Source organism: Macaca mulatta, chromosome 19 (assembly GCF_049350105.2).
Source record: "Macaca mulatta isolate MMU2019108-1 chromosome 19, T2T-MMU8v2.0, whole genome shotgun sequence".
NCBI lineage: Eukaryota > Metazoa > Chordata > Mammalia > Primates > Cercopithecidae > Macaca > Macaca mulatta.
The window spans coordinates 28329404-28354556 of record NC_133424.1 but is presented as its reverse complement, the minus strand read 5'-3'; positions in this window follow the sequence as shown (position 1 = coordinate 28354556).

Genomic DNA, 25153 nt, shown 5'->3' with positions numbered 1-25153 from the left:
AGCTGTAACTCTGTGAGATGATTTCACAGAACACAAAGAAGTTTCTCAGAAAGCTTCTTTCTCTTTGTTATCGGAGGATATTTCCATTGGCCCTATAGTCTTCAAAGGGATCGGAAATATCTGTTCTCAGATTCCACAGAAATAAGGCTAGCAAAGAGATCTACGAAATACTAATGTAACTCTGTGAGACGAATTAACAGAACACTAAGCAGTTTCTCAGAAAGCTTCTTTCCAGATTTCATCTGAGGATATTTCTTTTTTCACCATAGCCCTCTATGGGCTTCCAAATATCACTTTGCCAATTCCACAAGAACTGTCTTAGCGAAAGGCTTCTTGAGGGGAAAGCGGTAACTCTGTGAGATGATTTCACAGAACACAAAGAAGTTTCTCAGAAAGCTTCTTTCTCTTTGTTATCGGAGATTATTTCCTTTGGCACTGTAGGCTTTACTGGGATCCGAAATATCTGTTCTCATATTCCACAGAAATAAGGCTAGCAAAGAGATCCACGAAATACAGATGTAACTCTGTGAGATGAATTAACAGAACACTAAGCAGTTTCTCAGAAAGCTCCTTTCCAGATTTCATCTGAGGATATTTCCTTTTTCACCATAGCCCTCTATGGGCTTCCAAATATCACTTTGCCAATTCCACAAGAACTGTCTTAGCGAAAGGCTTCTTGAGGGGAAAGCTGTAACTCTGTGAGATGATTTCACAGAACACAAAGAAGTTTCTCAGAAAGCTTCTTTCTCTTTGTTATCGGAGGATATTTCCTTTGGCCCTATAGTCTTCAATAGGATCCGAAATATCTCTTCTCAGATACCACAGAAATAAGTCTAGCAAAGAGATCCACGAAATACAGATGTAACTCTGTGAGATGAATTAACAGAACACTAAGCAGTTTCTCAGAAAGCTTTTTTCCAGTTTTCATCTGAGTATATTTCCTTTTTCACCATAGCCCTCTATGGGCTTCCAAATATCACTTTGCCAATTCCACAAGAACTGTCTTAGCGAAAGGCTTCTTGAGGGGAATGCGGTAACTCTGTGAGATGATTTCAAAGAACACGAAGAAGTTTCTCAGAAAGCTTCTTTCTCTTTGTTATCGGAGATTATTTCCTTTGGCCCTATAGGCTTCAATGGGATCCGAAATATCTGTTCTCAGATTCCACAGAAATAAGGCTAGCAAAGAGATCCACGAAATACAGATGTAACTCTCTGAGATGAATTAACAGAACACTAAGCAGTTTCTCAGAAAGCTTCTTTCCAGATTTCATCTGAGGATATTTCCTTTTTCACCATAGCCCTCTATGGGCTTCCAAATCTCACTTTGCCAATTCCACAAGAACTGTCTTAGCGAAAGGCTTCTTGAGGGGAAAGCTGTAACTCTGTGAGATGATTTCACAGAACACAAAGAAGTTTCTCAGCAAGCTTCTTTCTCTTTGTTATCGGAGGATATTTCCTTTGGCCCTATAGTCTTCAAAGTGATCCGAAATATCTGTTCTCAGATTCCACAGAAATAAGGCTAGCAAAGAGATCCACGAAATACAGATGTAACTCTGTGAGATGAATTAACAGAACACTAAGCAGTTTCTCAGAAAGCTCCTTTCCAGATTTCTTCTGAGGATATTTCCTTTTTCACCATAGCCCTCTATGGGCTTCCAAATATCACTTTGCCAATTCCACAAGAACTGCCTTAGCGAAAGGCTTCTTGAGGGGAAAGCTGTAACTCTGTGAGATGATTTCACAGAACACAAAGAAGTTTCTCAGAAAGCTTCTTTCTCTTTGTTATCGGAGGATATTTCCTTTGGCCCTATAGTCTTCAATGGGATCCGAAATATCTGTTCTCAGATTCCACAGAAATAAGGCTAGCAAAGAGATCCACGAAATACAGATGTAACTCTGTGAGATGAATTAACAGAACACTAAGCAGTTTCTCAGAAAGCTTCTTTCCAGATTTCATCTGAGGATATTTCCTTTTTCACCATAGCCCTCTAAGGGCTTCCAAATATCACTTTGCCAATTCCACAAGAACTGTCTTAGCGAAAGGCTTCTTGAGAGGAAAGCTGTAACTCTGTGAGATGATTTCACAGAACACAAAGAAGTTTCTCAGAAAGCTTCTTTCTCTTTGTTATCGGAGGATATTTCCTTTGGCGCTATAGTCTTCAATGGGATCCGAAATATCTGTTCTCAGATTCCACAGAAATAAGGCTAGCAAAGAGATCCACGAAATACAGATGTAACTCTGTGAGATGAATTAACAGAACAGTAAGCAGTTTCTCAGAAACCTTCTTTCCAGATTTCATCTGAGGATATTTCCTTTTTCACCATAGCCCTCTATGGGCTTCCAAATATCACTTTGCCAATTCCACGAGAACTGTCTTAGCGAAAGGCTTCTTGAGGGGAAAGCTGTAACTCTGTGAGATGATTTCACAGAACACAAAGATGTTTCTCAGAAAGATTCTTTCTCTTTGTTATCGGAGGATATTTCCTTTGGCCCTATAGTCTTCAAAGGGATCCGAAATATCTGTTCTCAGATTCCACAGAAATAAGGCTAGCAAAGAGATCCACGAAATACAGATGTAACTCTGTGAGATGAATTAACAGTACACTCAGCAGTTTCTCAGAAAGCTTCCTTCCACATTTCATCTGAGGATATTTCCTTTTTCACCATAGCCCTCTATGGGCTTCCAAATATCGCTTTGCCAATTCCACAAGAACTGTCTTAGCGAAAGGCTTCTTGAGGGGAAAGCGGTAACTCTGTGAGATGATTTCACAGAACACAAAGAATTTTCTCAGAAAGCTTCTTTCTCTTTGTTATCGGAGATTATTTCCTTTGGCCCTATAGGCTTCAATGGGATCCGAAATATCTGTTCTCAGATTCCACAGAAATAAGGCTAGCAAAGAGATCCACGAAATACAGATGTAACTCTGTGAGATGAATTAACAGAACACTAAGCAGTTTCTCAGAAAGCTTCTTTCCAGATTTCATCTGAGGATATTTCCTTTTTCACCATAGCCCTCTATGGGCTTCCAAATATCACTTTGCCAATTCCACAAGAACTGTCATAGCGAAAGGCTTCTTGAGGGGAAAGCTGTAACTCTGTGAGATGATTTCACAGAACACAAAGAAGTTTCTCAGAAAGCTTCTTTCTCTTTGTTATCGGAGGATATTTCCTTTGCCCCTATTGTCTTCATAGGAATCCGAAATATCTGTTCTCAGATTCCAAAGAAATAAGGCTAGCAAAGAGATCCACGAAATACAGATGTAACTCTGTGAGATGAATTAACAGAACACTCAGCAGTTTCTCAGAAAGCTTCTTTCCAGATTTCATCTGAGGATATTTCCTTTTTCACCATAGCCCTCTAAGGGCTTCCAAATATCACTTTGCCAATTCCACAAGAACTGTCTTAGCGAAAGGCTTCTTGCGGGGAAAGCTGTAACTCTGTGAGATGATTTCACAGAACACAAAGAAGTTTCTCAGAAAGCTTCTTTCTCTTTGTTATCGGAGGATATTTCCTTTGGCCCTATAGTCTTCAAAGGGATCCGAAATATCTGTTCTCAGATTCCACAGAAATAAGGCTAGCAAAGAGATCCACGAAATACAGATGTAACTCTGTGAGATGAATTAACAGTACACTCAGCAGTTTCTCAAAAAGCTTCCTTCCACATTTCATCTGAGGATATTTCCTTTTTCACCATAGCCCTCTATGGGCTTCCAAATATCGCTTTGCCAATTCCACAAGAACTGTCTTAGCGAAAGGCTTCTTGAGGGGAAAGCGGTAACTCTGTGAGATGATTTCACAGAACACAAAGAATTTTCTCAGAAAGCTTCTTTCTCTTTGTTATCGGAGATTATTTCCTTTGGCCCTATAGGCTTCAATGGGATCCGAAATATCTGTTCTCAGATTCCACAGAAATAAGGCTAGCAAAGAGATCCACGAAATACAGATGTAACTCTGTGAGATGAATTAACAGAACACTAAGCAGTTTCTCAGAAAGCTTCTTTCCAGATTTCATCTGAGGATATTTCCTTTTTCACCATAGCCCTCTATGGGCTTCCAAATATCACTTTGCCAATTCCACAAGAACTGTCATAGCGAAAGGCTTCTTGAGGGGAAAGCTGTAACTCTGTGAGATGATTTCACAGAACACAAAGAAGTTTCTCAGAAAGCTTCTTTCTCTTTGTTATCGGAGGATATTTCCTTTGCCCCTATTGTCTTCATAGGAATCCGAAATATCTGTTCTCAGATTCCAAAGAAATAAGGCTAGCAAAGAGATCCACGAAATACAGATGTAACTCTGTGAGATGAATTAACAGAACACTCAGCAGTTTCTCAGAAAGCTTCTTTCCAGATTTCATCTGAGGATATTTCCTTTTTCACCATAGCCCTCTAAGGGCTTCCAAATATCACTTTGCCAATTCCACAAGAACTGTCTTAGCGAAAGGCTTCTTGAGGGGAAAGCTGTAACTCTGTGAGATGATTTCACAGAACACAAAGAAGTTTCTCAGAAAGCTTCTTTCTCTTTGTTATCGGAGGATATTTCCATTGGCCCTATAGTCTTCAAAGGGATCGGAAATATCTGTTCTCAGATTCCACAGAAATAAGGCTAGCAAAGAGATCTACGAAATACTAATGTAACTCTGTGAGATGAATTAACAGAACACTAAGCAGCTTCTCAGAAAGCTTCTTTCCAGATTTCATCTGAGGATATTTCCTTTTTCACCATAGCCCTCTAAGGGCTTCCAAATATCACTTTGCCAATTCCACAAGAACTGTCTTAGCGAAAGGCTTCTTGAGGGGAAAGCGGTAACACTGTGAGATGATTTCACAGAACACAAAGAAGTTTCTCAGAAAGCTTCTTTCTCTTTGTTATCGGAGATTATTTCCTTTGGCACTGTAGGCTTTAATGGGATCCGAAATACCTGTTCTCAGATTCCACAGAAATAAGGCTAGCAAAGAGATCCACGAAATACAGATGTAACTCTGTGAGATGAATTAACAGAACACTAAGCAGTTTCTCAGAAAGCTCCTTTCCAGATTTCATCTGAGGATATTTCCTTTTTCACCATAGCCCTCTATGGGCTTCCAAATATCACTTTGCCAATTCCACAAGAACTGTTTTAGCGAAAGGCTTCTTGAGGGGAAAGCTGTAACTCTGTGAGATGATTTCACAGAACACAAAGAAGTTTCTCAGAAAGCTTCTTTCTCTTTGTTATCGGAGGATATTTCCTTTGGCCCTATAGTCTTCAATGGGATCCGAAATATCTGTTCTCAGATTCCACAGAAATAAGGCTAGCAAAGAGATCCACGAAATACAGATGTAACTCTGTGAGATGAATTCACAGAACACTAAGCAGTTTCTCAGAAAGCTTCTTTCCAGGTTTCATCTGAGGATATTTCCTTTTTCACCATAGCCCTCTAAGGGCTTCCAAATATCACTTTGCCAAATCCACAAGAACTGTCTTAGCGAAAGGCTTCTTGAGAGGAAAGCTGTAACTCTGTGAGATGATTTCACAGAACACAAAGAAGTTTCTCAGAAAGCTTCTTTCTCTTTGTTATCGGAGGATATTTCCTTTGGCCCTATAGTCTTCAATGGGATCTGAAATATCTGTTCTCAGATTCCACAGAAATAAGGCTAGCAAAGAGATCCACGAAATACAGATGTAACTCTGTGAGATGAATTAACAGAACAGTAAGCAGTTTCTCAGAAAGCTTCTTTCCAGATTTCATCTGAGGATATTTCCTTTTTCACCATAGCCCTCTATGGGCTTCCAAATATCACTTTGCCAATTCCACGAGAACTGTCTTAGCGAAAGGCTTCTTGAGGGGAAAGCTGTAACTCTGTGAGATGATTTCACAGAACACAAAGAAGTTTCTCAGAAAGATACTTTCTCTTTTTTATCGGAGGATATTTCCTTTGGCCCTATAGTAATCAAAGGGATCCGAAATATCTGTTCTCAGATTCCACAGAAATAAGGCTAGCAAAGAGATCCACGAAATACAGATGTAACTCTGTGAGATGAATTAACAGAACACTCAGCAGTTTCTCAGAAAGCTTCCTTCCACATTTCATCTGAGGATATTTACTTTTTCACCATAGCCCTCTATGGGCTTCCAAATATCGCTTTGCCAATTCCACAAGAACTGTCTTAGCGAAAGGCTTCTTGAGGGGAAAGCTGTAACTCTGTGAGATGATTTCACAGAACACAAAGAAGTTTCTCAGAAAGCTCCTTTCTCTTTGTTATCAGAGGATATTTCCTTTGGCCCTATAGTCTTCAATGGGATCCGAAATATCTGTTCTCAGATTCCAAAGAAATAAGGCTAGCATAGAGATTCACGAAATACAGATGTAACTCTGTGAGATGAATTAACAGAACACTAAGCAGTTTCACAGAATGCTTCTTTCCAGATTTCATCTGAGGATATTTCCTTTTTCACCATAGCCCTCTATGGGATTTCAAATATCACTTTGCCAATTCCACAAGAACTGTCTTAGCGAAAGGCTTCTTGAGGGGAAAGCTGTAACCCTGTGAGATGATTTCACAGAACACAAAGAAGTTTCTCAGAAAGCTTCTTTCTCTTTGTTATCGGAGGATACTTCCTTTGGCCCTATAGTCTTCAATGGGATCCGAAATATGTGTTCTCAGATTCCACAGAAATAAGGCTAGCAAAGAGATCCACGAAATACAGATGTAACTCTGTGAGATGAATTAACAGAACACTAAGCAGTTTCTCAGAAAGCTTCTTTCCAGATTTCATCTGAGGATATTTCCGTTTTCACCATAGACCTCTATGGGCTTCCAAATATCACTTTGCCAATTCCACAAGAACTGTCCTAGCGAAAGGCTTCTTGAGAGGAAAGCGGTAACTCTGTGAGATGATTTCACAGAACACAAAGAAGTTTCTCAGAAAGCTTCTTTCTCTTTGTTATCCGAGGATATTTCCTTTGGCCCTATAGTCTTCAAAGGGATCCGAAATATCTGTTCTCAGATTCCACAGAAATAAGGCTAGCAAAGAGATCCACGAAATACAGATGTAACTCTGTGAGATGAATTAACAGAACACTCAGCAGTTTCTCAGAAAGCTTCCTTCCAGATTTCATCTGAGGATATTTCCTTTTTCACCATAGCCCTCTATGGGCTTCCAAATATCGCTTTGCCAATTCCACAAGAACTGTCTTAGCGAAAGGCTTCTTGAGGGGAAAGCTGTAACTCTGTGAGATGATTTCACAGAACACAAAGAAGTTTCTCAGAAAGCTTCTTTCTCTTTGTTATCGGAGGATATTTCCTTTGGCCCTATAGTCTTCAATGGGATCCGAAATATCTGTTCTCAGATTCCAAAGAAATAAGGCTAGCATAGAGATCCACGAAATACAGATGTAACTCTGTGAGATGAATTAACAGAACACTAAGCAGTTTCACAGAAAGCTTCTTTCCAGATTTCATCTGAGGATATTTCCTTTTTCACCATAGCCCTCTATGGGCTTTCAAATATCACTTTGCCAATTCCACAAGAACTGTCTTAGCGAAAGGCTTCTTGAGGGGAAAGCTGTAACTCTGTGAGATGATTTCACAGAACACAAAGAAGTTTCTCAGAAAGCTTCTTTCTCTTTGTTATCCGAGGATATTTCCTTTGGCCCTATAGTCTTCAAAGGGATCCGAAATATCTGTTCTCAGATTCCACAGAAATAAGGCTAGCAAAGAGATCCACGAAATACAGATGTAACTCTGTGAGATGAATTAACAGAACACTCAGCAGTTTCTCAGAAAGCTTCCTTCCACATTTCATCTGAGGATATTTCCTTTTTCAGCATAGCCCTCTATGGGCTTCCAAATATCGCTTTGCCAATTCCACAAGAACTGTCTTAGCGAAAGGCTTCTTGAGGGGAAAGCTGTAACTCTGTGAGATGATTTCACAGAACACAAAGAAGTTTCTCAGAAAGCTCCTTTCTCTTTGTTATCGGAGGATATTTCCTTTGGCCCTATAGTCTTCAATGGGATCCGAAATATCTGTTCTCAGATTCCAAAGAAATAAGGCTAGCATAGAGATTCACGAAATACAGATGTAACTCTGTGAGATGAATTAACAGAACACTAAGCAGTTTCACAGAAAGCTTCTTTCCAGATTTCATCTGAGGATATTTCCTTTTTCACCATAGCCCTCTATGGGATTTCAAATATCACTTTGCCAATTCCACAAGAACTGTCTTAGCGAAAGGCTTCTTGAGAGGAAAGCTGTAACCCTGTGAGATGATTTCACAGAACACAAAGAAGTTTCTCAGAAAGCTTCTTTCTCTTTGTTATCGGAGGATACTTCCTTTGGCCCTATAGTCTTCAATGGGATCCGAAATATCTGTTCTCAGATTCCACAGAAATAAGGCTAGCAAAGAGATCCACGAAATACAGATGTAACTCTGTGAGACGAATTAACAGAACACTAAGCAGTTTCTCAGAAAGCTTCTTTCCAGATTTCATCTGAGGATATTTCCTTTTTCACCATAGCCCTCTATGGGCTTCCAAATATCACTTTGCCAATTCCACAAGAACTGTCTTAGCGAAAGGCTTCTTGCGGGGAAAGCTGTAACCCTGTGAGATGATTTCACAGAACACAAAGAAGTTTCTCAGAAAGCTTCTTTCTCTTTGTTATCGGAGGATATTTCCTTTGGCCCTATAGTCTTCAATGGGATCCGAAATATCTGTTCTCAGATTCCACAGAAATAAGGCTAGCAAAGAGATCCACGAAATACAGATGTAACTCTGTGAGATGAATTAACAGAACACTAAGCAGTTTCTCAGAAAGCTTCTTTCCAGATTTCATCTGAGGATATTTCCTTTTTCACCATAGCCCTCTACGGGCTTCCAAATATCACTTTGCCAATTCCACAAGAACTGTCTTAGCGAAAGGCTTCTTGCGGGGAAAGCTGTAACTCTGTGAGATGATTTCACAGAACACAAAGAAGTTTCTCAGAAAGCTTCTTTCTCTTTGTTATCGGAGGATATTTCCTTTGCCCCTATAGTCTTCATAGGAATCCGAAATATTTGTTCTCAGATTCCAAAGAAATAAGGCTAGCAAAGAGATCCACGAAATACAGATGTAACTCTGTGAGATGAATTAACAGAACACTAAGCAGTTTCTCAGAAAGCTTCTTTCCAGATTTCATCTGAGGATATTTCATTTTTCACCATAGCCCTTTATGGGCTTCCAAATATCACTTTGCCAATTCCACAAGAACTGTCTTAGCGAAAGGCTTCTTGAGGGGAAAGCTGTAACTCTGTGAGATGATTTCACAGAACACAAAGAAGTTTCTCAGAAAGCTTCTTTCTCTTTGTTATCGGAGGATATTTCCATTGGCCCTATAGTCTTCAAAGGGATCGGAAATATCTGTTCTCAGATTCCACAGAAATAAGGCTAGCAAAGAGATCTACGAAATACTAATGTAACTCTGTGAGATGAATTAACAGAACACTAAGCAGTTTCTCAGAAAGCTTCTTTCCAGATTTCATCTGAGGATATTTCTTTTTTCACCATAGCCCTCTATGGGCTTCCAAATATCACTTTGCCAATTCCACAAGAACTGTCTTAGCGAAAGGCTTCTTGAGGGGAAAGCGGTAACTCTGTGAGATGATTTCACAGAACACAAAGAAGTTTCTCAGAAAGCTTCTTTCCCTTTGTTATCGGAGATTATTTCCTTTGGCACTGTAGGCTTTAATGGGATCCGAAATATCTGTTCTCATATTCCACAGAAATAAGGGTAGCAAAGAGATCCACGAAATACAGATGTAACTCTGTGAGATGAATTAACAGAACACTAAGCAGTTTCTCAGAAAGCTCCTTTCCAGATTTCATCTGAGGATATTTCCTTTTTCACCATAGCCCTCTATGGGCTTCCAAATATCACTTTGCCAATTCCACAAGAACTGTCTTAGCGAAAGGCTTCTTGAGGGGAAAGCTGTAACTCTGTGAGATGATTTCACAGAACACAAAGAAGTTTCTCAGAAAGCTTCTTTCTCTTTGTTATCGGAGGATATTTCCTTTGGCCCTATAGTCTTCAATAGGATCCGAAATATCTGTTCTCAGATTCCACAGAAATAAGTCTAGCAAAGAGATCCACGAAATACAGATGTAACTCTGTGAGATGAATTAACAGAACACTAAGCAGTTTCTCAGAAAGCTTCTTTCCAGATTTCATCTGAGTATATTTCCTTTTTCACCATAGCCCTCTATGGGCTTCCAAATATCACTTTGCCAATTCCACAAGAACTGTCTTAGCGAAAGGCTTCTTGAGGGGAATGCGGTAACTCTGTGAGATGATTTCACAGAACACGAAGAAGTTTCTCAGAAAGCTTCTTTCTCTTTGTTATCGGAGATTATTTCCTTTGGCCCTATAGGCTTCAATGGGATCCGAAATATCTGTTCTCAGATTCCACAGAAATAAGGCTAGCAAAGAGATCCACGAAATACAGATGTAACTCTCTGAGATGAATTAACAGAACACTAAGCAGTTTCTCAGAAAGCTTCTTTCCAGATTTCATCTGAGGATATTTCCTTTTTCACCATAGCCCTCTATGGGCTTCCAAATATCACTTTGCCAATTCCACAAGAACTGTCTTAGCGAAAGGCTTCTTGAGGGGAAAGCTGTAACTCTGTGAGATGATTTCACAGAACACAAAGAAGTTTCTCAGCAAGCTTCTTTCTCTTTGTTATCGGAGGATATTTCCTTTGGCCCTATAGTCTTCAAAGTGATCCGAAATATCTGTTCTCAGATTCCACAGAAATAAGGCTAGCAAAGAGATCCACGAAATACAGATGTAACTCTGTGAGATGAATTAACAGAACACTAAGCAGTTTCTCAGAAAGCTCCTTTCCAGATTTCTTCTGAGGATATTTCCTTTTTCACCATAGCCCTCTATGGGCTTCCAAATATCACTTTGCCAATTCCACAAGAACTGCCTTAGCGAAAGGCTTCTTGAGGGGAAAGCTGTAACTCTGTGCGATGATTTCACAGAACACAAAGAAGTTTCTCAGAAAGCTTCTTTCTCTTTGTTATCGGAGGATATTTCCTTTGGCCCTATAGTCTTCAAAGGGATCCGAAATATCTGTTCTCAGATTCCACAGAAATAAGGCTAGCAAAGAGATCCACGAAATACAGATGTAACTCTGTGAGATGAATTAACAGAACACTAAGCAGTTTCTCAGAAAGCTTCTTTCCAGATTTCATCTGAGGATATTTCCTTTTTCACCATAGCCCTCTAAGGGCTTCCAAATATCACTTTGCCAATTCCACAAGAACTGTCTTAGCGAAAGGCTTCTTGAGAGGAAAGCTCTAACTCTGTGAGATGATTTCACAGAACACAAAGAAGTTTCTCAGAAAGCTTCTTTCTCTTTGTTATCGGAGGATATTTCCTTTGGCGCTATAGTCTTCAATGGGATCCGAAATATCTGTTCTCAGATTCCACAGAAATAAGGCTAGCAAAGAGATCCACGAAATACAGATGTAACTCTGTGAGATGAATTAACAGACAGTAAGCAGTTTCTCAGAAAGCTTCTTTCCAGATTTGATCTGAGGATATTTCCTTTTTCACCATAGCCCTCTATGGGCTTCCAAATATCACTTTGCCAATTCCACGAGAACTGTCTTAGCGAAAGGCTTCTTGAGGGGAAAGCTGTAACTCTGTGAGATGATTTCACAGAACACAAAGAAGTTTCTCAGAAAGATTCTTTCTCTTTGTTATCGGAGGATATTTCCTTTGGCCCTATAGTCTTCAAAGGGATCCGAAATATCTGTTCTCAGATTCCACAGAAATAAGGCTAGCAAAGAGATCCACGAAATACAGATGTAACTCTGTGAGATGAATTAACAGTACACTCAGCAGTTTCTCAGAAAGCTTCCTTCCACATTTCATCTGAGGATATTTCCTTTTTCACCATAGCCCTCTATGGGCTTCCAAATATCGCTTTGCCAATTCCACAAGAACTGTCTTAGCGAAAGGCTTCTTGAGGGGAAAGCGGTAACTCTGTGAGATGATTTCACAGAACACAAAGAAGTTTCTCAGAAAGCTTCTTTCTCTTTGTTATCGGAGATTATTTCCTTTGGCCCTATAGGCTTCAATGGGATCCGAAATATCTGTTCTCAGATTCCACAGAACTAAGGCTAGCAAAGAGATCCACGAAATACAGATGTAACTCTGGGAGATGAATTAACAGAACACTAAGCAGTTACTCAGAAAGCTTCTTTCCAGATTTCATCTGAGGATATTTTCTTTTTCACCATAGCCCTCTAAGCGCTTCCAAATATCACTTTGCCAATTCCACAAGAACTGTCTTAGCGAAAGGCTTCTTGAGGGGAAAGCTGTAACTCTGTGAGATGATTTCACAGAACACAAAGAAGTTTCTCAGAAAGCTTCTTTCTCTTTGGTATCGGAGGATATTTCCTTTGGCCCTATAGTCTTCAAAGGGATCCGAAATATCTGTTCTCAGATTCCACAGAAATAAGGCTAGCAAAGAGATCCACGAAATACAGATGTAACTCTGTGAGATGAATTAACAGAACACTCAGCAGTTTCTCAGAAAGCTTCCTTCCAGATTTCATCTGAGGATATTTCCTTTTTCACCATAGCCCTCTATGGGCTTCCAAATATCGCTTTGCCAATTCCACAAGAACTGTCTTAGCGAAAGGCTTCTTGAGGGGAAAGCTGTAACTCTGTGAGATGATTTCACAGAACACAAAGAAGTTTCTCAGAAAGCTTCTTTCTCTTTGTTATCAGAGGATATTTCCTTTGGCCCTATAGTCTTCAATGGGATCCGAAATATCTGTTCTCAGATTCCAAAGAAATAAGGCTAGCATAGAGATCCACGAAATACAGATGTAACTGTGTGAGATGAATTAACAGAACACTAAGCAGTTTCCCAGAAAGCTTCTTTCCAGATTTCATCTGAGGATATTTCCTTTTTCACCATAGCCCTCTAGGGGCTTCCAAATATCACTTTGCCAATTCCACAAGAACTGTCTTAGCGAAAGGCTTCTTCAGGGGAAAGCTGTAACTCTGTGAGATGATTTCACAGAACACAAAGAAGTTTCTCAGAAAGCTTCTTTCTCTTTGTTATCGGAGGATACTTCCTTTGGCCCTATAGTCTTCAATGGGATCCGAAATATCTGTTCTCAGATTCCACAGAAATAAGGCGAGCAAAGAGATCCACGAAATACAGATGTAACTCTGTGAGATGAATTAACAGAACACTAAGCAGTTTCTCAGAAAGCTTCTTTCCAGATTTCATCTGAGGATATTTCCGTTTTCACCATAGCCCTCTATGGGCTTCCAAATATCACTTTGCCAATTCCACAAGAACTGTCTTAGCGAAAGGCTTCTTGAGGGGAAAGCGGTAACTCTGTGAGATGATTTCACAGAACACAAAGAAGTTTCTCAGAAAGCTTCTTTCTCTTTGTTATCGGAGATTATTTCCTTTAGCCCTATAGGCTTCAATGGGATCCGAAATATCTGTTCTCAGATTCCACAGAAATAAGGCTAGCAAAGAGATCCACGAAATACAGATGTAACTCTGTGAGATGAATTAACAGAACACTAAGCAGTTTCTCAGAAAGCTTCTTTCCAGATTTCATCTGAGGATATTTCCGTTTTCACCATAGCCCTCTATGGGCTTCCAAATATCACTTTGCCAATTCCACAAGAACTGTCTTAGCGAAAGGCTTCTTGAGGGGAAAGCTGTAACTCTGTGAGATGATTTCACAGAACACAAAGAAGTTTCTCAGAAAGCTTCTTTCTCTTTGTTATCGGAGGATATTTCCTTTGCCCCTATTGTCTTCATAGGAATCCGAAATATCTGTTCTCAGATTCCAAAGAAATAAGGCTAGCAAAGAGATCCACGAAATACAGATGTAACTCTGTGAGATGAATTAACAGAACACTAAGCAGTTTCTCAGAAAGCTTCTTTCCAGATTTCATCTGAGGATATTTCCTTTTTCACCATAGCCCTCTAAGGGCTTCCAAATATCACTTTGCCAATTCCACAAGAACTGTCTTAGCGAAAGGCTTCTTGAGGGGAAAGCTGTAACTCTGTGAGATGATTTCACAGAACACAAAGAAGTTTCTCAGAAAGCTTCTTTCTCTTTGTTATCGGAGGATATTTCCATTGGCCCTATAGTCTTCAAAGGGATCGGAAATATCTGTTCTCAGATTCCACAGAAATAAGGCTAGCAAAGAGATCTACGAAATACTAATGTAACTCTGTGAGATGAATTAACAGAACACTAAGCAGCTTCTCAGAAAGCTTCTTTCCAGATTTCATCTGAGGATATTTCCTTTTTCACCATAGCCCTCTATGGGCTTCCAAATATCACTTTGCCAATTCCACAAGAACTGTCTTAGCGAAAGGCTTCTTGAGGGGAAAGCGGTAACACTGTGAGATGATTTCACAGAACACAAAGAAGTTTCTCAGAAAGCTTCTTTCTCTTTGTTATCGGAGATTATTTCCTTTGGCACTGTAGGCTTTAATGGGATCCGAAATATCTGTTCTCAGATTCCACAGAAATAAGGCTAGCAAAGAGATCCACGAAATACAGATGTAACTCTGTGAGATGAATTAACAGAACACTAAGCAGTTTCTCCGAAAGCTCCTTTCCAGATTTCATCTGAGGATATTTCCTTTTTCACCATAGCCCTCTATGGGCTTCCAAATATCACTTTGCCAATTCCACAAGAACTGTTTTAGCGAAAGGCTTCTTGAGGGGAAAGCTGTAACTCTGTGAGATGATTTCACAGAACACAAAGAAGTTTCTCAGAAAGCTTCTTTCTCTTTGTTATCGGAGGATATTTCCTTTGGCCCTATAGTCTTCAATGGGATCCGAAATATCTGTTCTCAGATTCCACAGAAATAAGGCTAGCAAAGAGATCCACGAAATACAGATGTAACTCTGTGAGATGAATTAACAGAACACCAAGCAGTTTCTCAGAAAGCTTCTTTCCAGGTTTCATCTGAGGATATTTCCTTTTTCACCATAGCCCTCTAAGGGCTTCCAAATATCACTTTGCCAAATCCACAAGAACTGTCTTAGCGAAAGGCTTCTTGAGAGGAAAGCTGTAACTCTGTGAGATGATTTCACAGAACACAAAGAAGTTTCTGAGAAAGCTTCTTTCTCTTTGTTATCGGAGGATATTTCCTTTGGCCCTATAGTCTTCAATGGGATCCGAAATATCTGTTCTCAGATTCCACAGAAATAAGGCTAGCAAAGAGATCCACGAAATACAGATGTAACTCTGTGAGATGAATTAACAGAACAGTAAGCAGTTTCTCAGAAAGCTTCTTTCCAGATTTCATCTGAGGATATTTCCTTTTTCACCATAGCCCTCTATGGGCTTCCAAATATCACTTTGCCAATTCCACGAGAACTGTCTTAGCGAAAGGCTTCTTGAGGGGAAAGCTGTAACTCTGTGAGATGATTTCACAGAACACAAAGAAGTTTCTCAGAAAGCTTCTTTCTCTTTTTTATCGGAGGATATTTCCTTTGGCCCTATAGTCTTCAAAGGGATCCGAAATATCTGTTCTCAGATTCCACAGAAATAAGGCTAGCAAAGAGATCCACGAAATACAGATGTAACTCTGTGAGATGAATTAACAGAACACTAAGCAGTTTCTCAGAAAGCTTCTTTCCAGATTTCATCTGAGGATATTTCCGTTTTCACCATAGCCCTCTATGGGCTTCCAAATATCACTTTGCCAATTCCACAAGAACTGTCTTAGCGAAAGGCTTCTTGAGAGGAAAGCGGTAACTCTGTGAGATGATTTCACAGAACACAAAGAAGTTTCTCAGAAAGCTTCTTTCTCTTTGTTATCCGAGGATATTTCCTTTGGCCCTATAGTCTTCAAAGGGATCCGAAATATCTGTTCTCAGATTCCACAGAAATAAGGCTAGCAAAGAGATCCACGAAATACAGATGTAACTCTGTGAGATGAATTAACAGAACACTCAGCAGTTTCTCAGAAAGCTTCCTTCCAGATTTCATCTGAGGATATTTCCTTTTTCACCATAGCCCTCTATGGGCTTCCAAATATCGCTTTGCCAATTCCACAAGAACTGTCTTAGCGAAAGGCTTCTTGAGGGGAAAGCTGTAACTCTGTGAGATGATTTCACAGAACACAAAGAAGTTTCTCAGAAAGCTTCTTTCTCTTTGTTATCGGAGGATATTTCCTTTGGCCCTATAGTCTTCAATGGGATCCGAAATATCTGTTCTCAGATTCCAAAGAAATAAGGCTAGCATAGAGATCCACGAAATACAGATGTAACTCTGTGAGATGAATTAACAGAACACTAAGCAGTTTCACAGAAAGCTTCTTTCCAGATTTCATCTGAGGATATTTCCTTTTTCACCATAGCCCTCTATGGGCTTTCAAATATTACTTTGCCAATTCCACAAGAACTGTCATAGCGAAAGGCTTCTTGAGGGGAAAGCTGTAACTCTGTGAGATGATTTCACAGAACACAAAGAAGTTTCTCAGAAAGCTTCTTTCTCTTTGTTATCCGAGGATATTTCCTTTGGCCCTATAGTCTTCAAAGGGATCCGAAATATCTGTTCTCAGATTCCACAGAAATAAGGCTAGCAAAGAGATCCACGAAATACAGATGTAACTCTGTGAGATGAATTAACAGAACACTCAGCAGTTTCTCAGAAAGCTTCCTTCCACATTTCATCTGAGGATATTTCCTTTTTCAGCATAGCCCTCTATGGGCTTCCAAATATCGCTTTGCCAATTCCACAAGAACTGTCTTAGCGAAAGGCTTCTTGAGGGGAAAGCTGTAACTCTGTGAGATGATTTCACAGAACACAAAGAAGTTTCTCAGAAAGCTCCTTTCTCTTTGTTATCGGAGGATATTTCCTTTGGCCCTATAGTCTTCAATGGGATCCGAAATATCTGTTCTCAGATTCCAAAGAAATAAGGCTAGCATAGAGATTCACGAAATACAGATGTAACTCTGTGAGATGAATTAACAGAACACTAAGCAGTTTCACAGAAAGCTTCTTTCCAGATTTCATCTGAGGATATTTCCTTTTTCACCATAGCCCTCTATGGGATTTCAAATATCACTTTGCCAATTCCACAAGAACTGTCTTAGCGAAAGGCTTCTTGAGGGGAAAGCTGTAACCCTGTGAGATGATTTCACAGAACACAAAGAAGTTTCTCAGAAAGCTTCTTTCTCTTTGTTATCGGAGGATACTTCCTTTGGCCCTATAGTCTTCAATGGGATCCGAAATATCTGTTCTCAGATTCCACAGAAATAAGGCTAGCAAAGAGATCCACGAAATACAGATGTAACTCTGTGAGACGAATTAACAGAACACTAAGCAGTTTCTCAAAAAGCTTCTTTCCAGATTTCATCTGAGGATATTTCCTTTTTCACCATAGCCCTCTATGGGCTTCCAAATATCACTTTGCCAATTCCACAAGAACTGTCTTAGCGAAAGGCTTCTTGCGGGGAAAGCTGTAACCCTGTGAGATGATTTCACAGAACACAAAGAAGTTTCTCAGAAAGCTTCTTTCTCTTTGTTATCGGAGGATATTTCCTTTGCCCCTATAGTCTTCATAGGAATCCGAAATATTTGCTCTCAGATTCCAAAGAAATAAGGCTAGCAAAGAGATCCACGAAATACAGATGTAACTCTGTGAGATGAATTAACAGAACACTAAGCAGTTTCTCAGAAAGCTTCTTTCCAGATTTCATCTGAGGATATTTCCTTTTTCACCATAGCCCTCTAGGGGCTTCCAAATATCACTTTGCCAATTCCACAAGAACTGTCTTAGCGAAAGGCTTCTTGAGGGGAAAGCGGTAACTCTGTGAGATGATTTCACAGAACACAAAGAAGTTTCTCAGAAAGCTTCTTTCTCTTTGTTATCGGAGATTATTTCCTTTGGCCCTGTAGGCTTCAATGGGATCCGAAATATCTGTTCTCAGATTCCACAGAAATAAGGCTAGCAAAGAGATCCATGAAATGCAGATGTAACTCTGTGAGATGAATTAACAGAACACTAAGCAGTTACTCAGAAAGCTTCTTTCCAGATTTCATCTGAGGATATTTCCTTTTTCTCCATAGCCCTCTAAGGGCTTCCAAATATCACTTTGCCAATTCCACAAGAACTGTCTTAGCGAAAGGCTTCTTGAGGGGAAAGCTGTAATTCTGTGAGATGATTTCACAGAACACAAAGAAGTTTCTCAGAAAGCTTCTTTCTCTTTGTTATCGGAGGATAATTCCTTTGGCCCTATAGTCTTCAAAGTGATCGGAAATATCTGTTCTCAGATTCCACAGAAATAAGGCTAGCAAAGAGATCTACGAAATACAGATGTAACTCTGTGAGATGAGTTAACAGAACACTCAGCAGTTTCTCAGAAAGCTTCCTTCCAGATTTCATCTGAGGATATTTCCTTTTTCACCATAGCCCTCTATGTGCTTCCAAATATCGCTTTGCCAATTCCACAAGAACTGTCTTAGCGAAAGGCTTCTTCAGGGGAAAGCTGTAACTCTGTGAGATGATTTCACAGAACACAAAGAAGTTTCTCAGAAAGCTTCTTTCTCTTTGTTATCGGAGGATATTTCCTTTGGCCCTATAGTCTTCAAAGGGATCAGAAATATCTGTTCTCAGATTCCAAAGAAATAAGGCTAGCATAGAGATCCACGAAATACAGATGTAACTCTGTGAGATGAATTAAGAGAACACTAAGCAGTTTCACAGAAAGCTTCTTTCCAGATTTCATCTGAGGATATTTCCTTTTTCACCATAGCCCTCTATGGGCTTTCAAATATCACTTTGCCAATTCCACAAGAACTGTCTTAGCGAAAGGCTTCTTGAGGGGAAAGCTGTAACTCTGTGAGATGATTTCACAGAACACAAAGAAGTTTCTCAGAAAGCTTCTTTCTCTTTGTTATCGGAGGATATTTCCTTTGGCCCTATAGTCTTCAATGGGATCCGAAATATCTGTTCTCAGATTCCACAGAAATAAGGCTAGCAAAGAGATCCACGAAATACAGATGTAACTCTGTGAGATGAATTAACAGAACACTAAGCAGTTTCTCAGAAAGCTTCTTTCCAGATTTCATCTGAGGATATTTCCTTTTTCACCATAGCCCTCTAGGGGCTTCCAAATATCACTTTGCCAATTCCACAAGAACTGTCTTAGCGAAAGGCTTCTTGAGGGGAAAGCTGTAACTCTGTGAGATGATTTCACAGAACACAAAGAAGTTTCTCAGAAAGCTTCTTTCTCTTTGTTATCGGAGGATATTTCCTCTGGCCCTATAGTCTTCAATGGGATCCGAAATATCTGTTCTCAGATTCCACAGAAATAAGGCTAGCAAAGAGATCCACGAAATACAGATGTACCTCTGTGAGATGAATTAACAGAACACTCAGCAGTTTCTCAGAAAGCTTCTTTCCAGATTTCATCTGAGGATATTTCCGTTTTCACCATAGCCCTCTATGGGCTTCCAAATATCACTTTGCCAATTCCACAAGAACTGTCTTAGCGAAAGGCTTCTTGAGGGGAAAGCGGTAACTCTGTGAGATGATTTCACAGAACACAAAGAAGTTTCTCAGAAAGCTTCTTTCTCTTTGTTATCGGAGATTATTTCCTTTGGCCCTATAGGCTTCAATGGGATCCGAAATATCTGTTCTCAGATTCCACAGAAATAAGGCTAGCAAAGAGATCCACGAAATACAGATGTAACTCTGTGAGATGAATTAACAGAACACTAAGCAGTTTCTCAGAAAGCTTCTTTCCAGATTTCATCTGAGGATATTTCCGTTTTCACCATAGCCCTCTATGGGCTTCCAAATATCACTTTGCCAATTCCACAAGAACTGTCTTAGCGAAAGGCTTCTTGAGGGGAAAGCGGTAACTCTGTGAGATGATTTCACAGAACACAAAGAGGTCTCTCAGAAAGCTTCTTTCTCTTTGTTATCGGAGATTATTTCCTTTGGCCCTGTAGGCTTCAATGGGATCCGAAATATCTGTTCTCAGATTCCACAGAAATAAGGCTAGCAAAGAGATCCATGAAATGCAGATGTAACTCTGTGAGATGAATTAACAGAACACTAAGCAGTTACTCAGAAAGCTTCTTTCCAGATTTCATCTGAGGATATTTCCTTTTTCTCCATAGCCCTCTAAGGGCTTCCAAATATCACTTTGCCAATTCCACAAGAACTGTCTTAGCGAAAGGCTTCTTGAGGGGAAAGCTGTAATTCTGTGAGATGATTTCACAGAACACAAAGAAGTTTCTCAGAAAGCTTCTTTCTCTTTGTTATCGGAGGATAATTCCTTTGGCCCTATAGTCTTCAAAGGGATCGGAAATATCTGTTCTCAGATTCCACAGAAATAAGGCTAGCAAAGAGATCTACGAAATACAGATGTAACTCTGTGAGATGAATTAACAGAACACTCAGCAGTTTCTCAGAAAGCTTCCTTCCAGATTTCATCTGAGGATATTTCCTTTTTCACCATAGCCCTCTATGTGCTTCCAAATATCGCTTTGCCAATTCCACAAGAACTGTCTTAGCGAAAGGCTTCTTCAGGGGAAAGCTGTAACTCTGTGAGATGATTTCACAGAACACAAAGAAGTTTCTCAGAAAGCTTCTTTCTCTTTGTTATCGGAGGATATTTCCTTTGGCCCTATAGTCTTCAAAGGGATCCGAAATATCTGTTCTCAGATTCCAAAGAAATAAGGCTAGCATAGAGATCCACGAAATACAGATGTAACTCTGTGAGATGAATTAAGAGAACACTAAGCAGTTTCACAGAAAGCTTCTTTCCAGATTTCATCTGAGGATATTTCCTTTTTCACCATAGCCCTCTATGGGCTTTCAAATATCACTTTGCCAATTCCACAAGAACTGTCTTAGCGAAAGGCTTCTTGAGGGGAAAGCTGTAACTCTGTGAGATGATTTCACAGAACACAAAGAAGTTTCTCAGAAAGCTTCTTTCTCTTTGTTATCGGAGGATATTTCCTTTGGCCCTATAGTCTTCAATGGGATCCGAAATATCTGTTCTCAGATTCCACAGAAATAAGGCTAGCAAAGAGATCCACGAAATACAGATGTAACTCTGTGAGATGAATTAACAGAACACTAAGCAGTTTCTCAGAAAGCTTCTTTCCAGATTTCATCTGAGGATAATTCCTTTTTCACCATAGCCCTCTATGGGCTTCCAAATATCACTTTGCCAATTCCACAAGAACTGTCTTAGCGAAAGGCTTCTTGACGGGAAAGCTGTAACTCTGTGACATGATTTCACAGAACACAAAGAAGTTTCTCAGAAAGCTTCTTTCTCTTTGTTATCGGAGGATATTTCCTTTGGCCCTATATTCTTCAAAGGGATCCGAAATATCTTTTCTCAGATTCCACAAAAATAAGGCTAGCAAAGAGATCCACGAAATACAGATGTAACTCTGTGAGATGAATTAAAAGAACACTAAGCAGTTTCTCAGAAAGCTTCTTTCCAGATTTCATCTGAGGATATTTCCTTTTTCACCATAGCCCTCTATGGGCTTCCAAATATCACTTTGCCAATTCCACGAGAGCTGTCTTAGCGAAAGGCTTCTTGAGGGGAAACCTGTAACTATGTGAGATGATTTCACAGATCACGAAGAAGTTTCTCAGAAAGATTCTTTCTCTTTGTTATCGGAGGATATTTCCTTTGGCCCTATAGTCTTCAAAGGGATCCGAAATATCTGTTCTCAGATTCCACAGAAATAAGGCTAGCAAAGAGATCCACGAAATACAGATGTAACTCTGTGAGATGAATTAACAGAACACTCAGCAGTTTCTCAGAAAGCTTCCTTCCAGATTTCATCTGAGGATATTTCCTTTTTCACCATAGCCCTCTATGGGCTTCCAAATATCACTTTGCCAATTCCACAAGAACTGTCTTAGCGAAAGGCTTCTTGAGGGGACAGCTGTAACTCTGTGAGATGATTTCACAGAACACAAAGAAGTTTCTCAGAAAGGTTCTTTCTCTTTGTTATCGGAGGATATTTCCTTTGCCCCTATTGTCTTCATAGGAATCCGAAATATCTGTTCTCAGATTCCAAAGAAATAAGGCTAGCAAAGAGATCCACGAAATACAGATGTAACTCTGTGAGATGAATTAACAGAACACTAAGCAGTTTCTCAGAAAGCTTCTTTCCAGATTTCATCTGAGGATATTTCCTTTTTCACCATAGCCCTCTAAGGGCTTCCAAATATCACTTTGCCAATTCCACAAGAACTGTCTTAGCGAAAGGCTTCTTGAGGGGAAAGCTGTAACTCTGTGAGATGATTTCACAGAACACAAAGAAGTTTCTCAGAAAGCTTCTTTCTCTTTGTTATCGGAGGATATTTCCATTGGCCCTATAGTCTTCAAAGGGATCGGAAATATCTGTTCTCAGATTCCACAGAAATAAGGCTAGCAAAGAGATCTACGAAATACTAATGTAACTCTGTGAGATGAATTAACAGAACACTAAGCAGCTTCTCAGAAAGCTTCTTTCCAGATTTCATCTGAGGATATTTCCTTTTTCACCATAGCCCTCTATGGGCTTCCAAATATCACTTTGCCAATTCCACAAGAACTGTCTTAGCGAAAGGCTTCTTGAGGGGAAAGCGGTAACACTGTGAGATGATTTCACAGAACACAAAGAAGTTTCTCAGAAAGCTTCTTTCTCTTTGTTATCGGAGATTATTTCCTTTGGCACTGTAGGCTTTAATGGGATCCGAAATATCTGTTCTCAGATTCCACAGAAATAAGGCTAGCAAGGAGATCCACGAAATACAGATGTAACTCTGTGAGATGAATTAACAGAACACTAAGCAGTTTCTCCGAAAGCTCCTTTCCAGATTTCATCTGAGGATATTTCCTTTTTCACCATAGCCCTCTATGGGCTTCCAAATATCACTTTGCCAATTCCACAAGAACTGTTTTAGCGAAAGGCTTCTTGAGGGGAAAGCTGTAACTCTGTGAGATGATTTCACAGAACACAAAGAAGTTTCTCAGAAAGCTTCTTTCTCTTTGTTATCGGAGGATATTTCCTTTGGCCCTATAGTCTTCAATGGGATCCGAAATATCTGTTCTCAGATTCCACAGAAATAAGGCTAGCAAAGAGATCCACGAAATACAGATGTAACTCTGTGAGATGAATTAACAGAACACCAAGCAGTTTCTCAGAAAGCTTCTTTCCAGGTTTCATCTGAGGATATTTCCTTTTTCACCATAGCCCTCTAAGGGCTTCCAAATATCACTTTGCCAAATCCACAAGAACTGTCTTAGCGAAAGGCTTCTTGAGAGGAAAGCTGTAACTCTGTGAGATGATTTCACAGAACACAAAGAAGTTTCTGAGAAAGCTTCTTTCTCTTTGTTATCGGAGGATATTTCCTTTGGCCCTATAGTCTTCAATGGGATCCGAAATATCTGTTCTCAGATTCCACAGAAATAAGGCTAGCAAAGAGATCCACGAAATACAGATGTAACTCTGTGAGATGAATTAACAGAACAGTAAGCAGTTTCTCAGAAAGCTTCTTTCCAGATTTCATCTGAGGATATTTCCTTTTTCACCATAGCCCTCTATGGGCTTCCAAATATCACTTTGCCAATTCCACGAGAACTGTCTTAGCGAAAGGCTTCTTGAGGGGAAAGCTGTAACTCTGTGAGATGATTTCACAGAACACAAAGAAGTTTCTCAGAAAGATTCTTTCTCTTTTTTATCGGAGGATATTTCCTTTGGCCCTATAGTCTTCAAAGGGATCCGAAATATCTGTTCTCAGATTCCACAGAAATAAGGCTAGCAAAGAGATCCACGAAATACAGATGTAACTCTGTGAGATGAATTAACAGAACACTAAGCAGTTTCTCAGAAAGCTTCTTTCCAGATTTCATCTGAGGATATTTCCGTTTTCACCATAGCCCTCTATGGGCTTCCAAATATCACTTTGCCAATTCCACAAGAACTGTCTTAGCGAAAGGCTTCTTGAGAGGAAAGCGGTAACTCTGTGAGATGATTTCACAGAACACAAAGAAGTTTCTCAGAAAGCTTCTTTCTCTTTGTTATCCGAGGATATTTCCTTTGGCCCTATAGTCTTCAAAGGGATCCGAAATATCTGTTCTCAGATTCCACAGAAATAAGGCTAGCAAAGAGATCCACGAAATACAGATGTAACTCTGTGAGATGAATTAACAGAACACTCAGCAGTTTCTCAGAAAGCTTCCTTCCAGATTTCATCTGAGGATATTTCCTTTTTCACCATAGCCCTCTATGGGCTTCCAAATATCGCTTTGCCAATTCCACAAGAACTGTCTTAGCGAAAGGCTTCTTGAGGGGAAAGCTGTAACTCTGTGAGATGATTTCACAGAACACAAAGAAGTTTCTCAGAAAGCTTCTTTCTCTTTGTTATCGGAGGATATTTCCTTTGGCCCTATAGTCTTCAATGGGATCCGAAATATCTGTTCTCAGATTCCAAAGAAATAAGGCTAGCATAGAGATCCACGAAATACAGATGTAACTCTGTGAGATGAATTAACAGAACACTAAGCAGTTTCACAGAAAGCTTCTTTCCAGATTTCATCTGAGGATATTTCCTTTTTCACCATAGCCCTCTATGGGCTTTCAAATATTACTTTGCCAATTCCACAAGAACTGTCATAGCGAAAGGCTTCTTGAGGGGAAAGCTGTAACTCTGTGAGATGATTTCACAGAACACAAAGAAGTTTCTCAGAAAGCTTCTTTCTCTTTGTTATCCGAGGATATTTCCTTTGGCCCTATAGTCTTCAAAGGGATCCGAAATATCTGTTCTCAGATTCCACAGAAATAAGGCTAGCAAAGAGATCCACGAAATACAGATGTAACTCTGTGAGATGAATTAACAGAACACTCAGCAGTTTCTCAGAAAGCTTCCTTCCACATTTCATCTGAGGATATTTCCTTTTTCAGCATAGCCCTCTATGGGCTTCCAAATATCGCTTTGCCAATTCCACAAGAACTGTCTTAGCGAAAGGCTTCTTGAGGGGAAAGCTGTAACTCTGTGAGATGATTTCACAGAACACAAAGAAGTTTCTCAGAAAGCTCCTTTCTCTTTGTTATCGGAGGATATTTCCTTTGGCCCTATAGTCTTCAATGGGATCCGA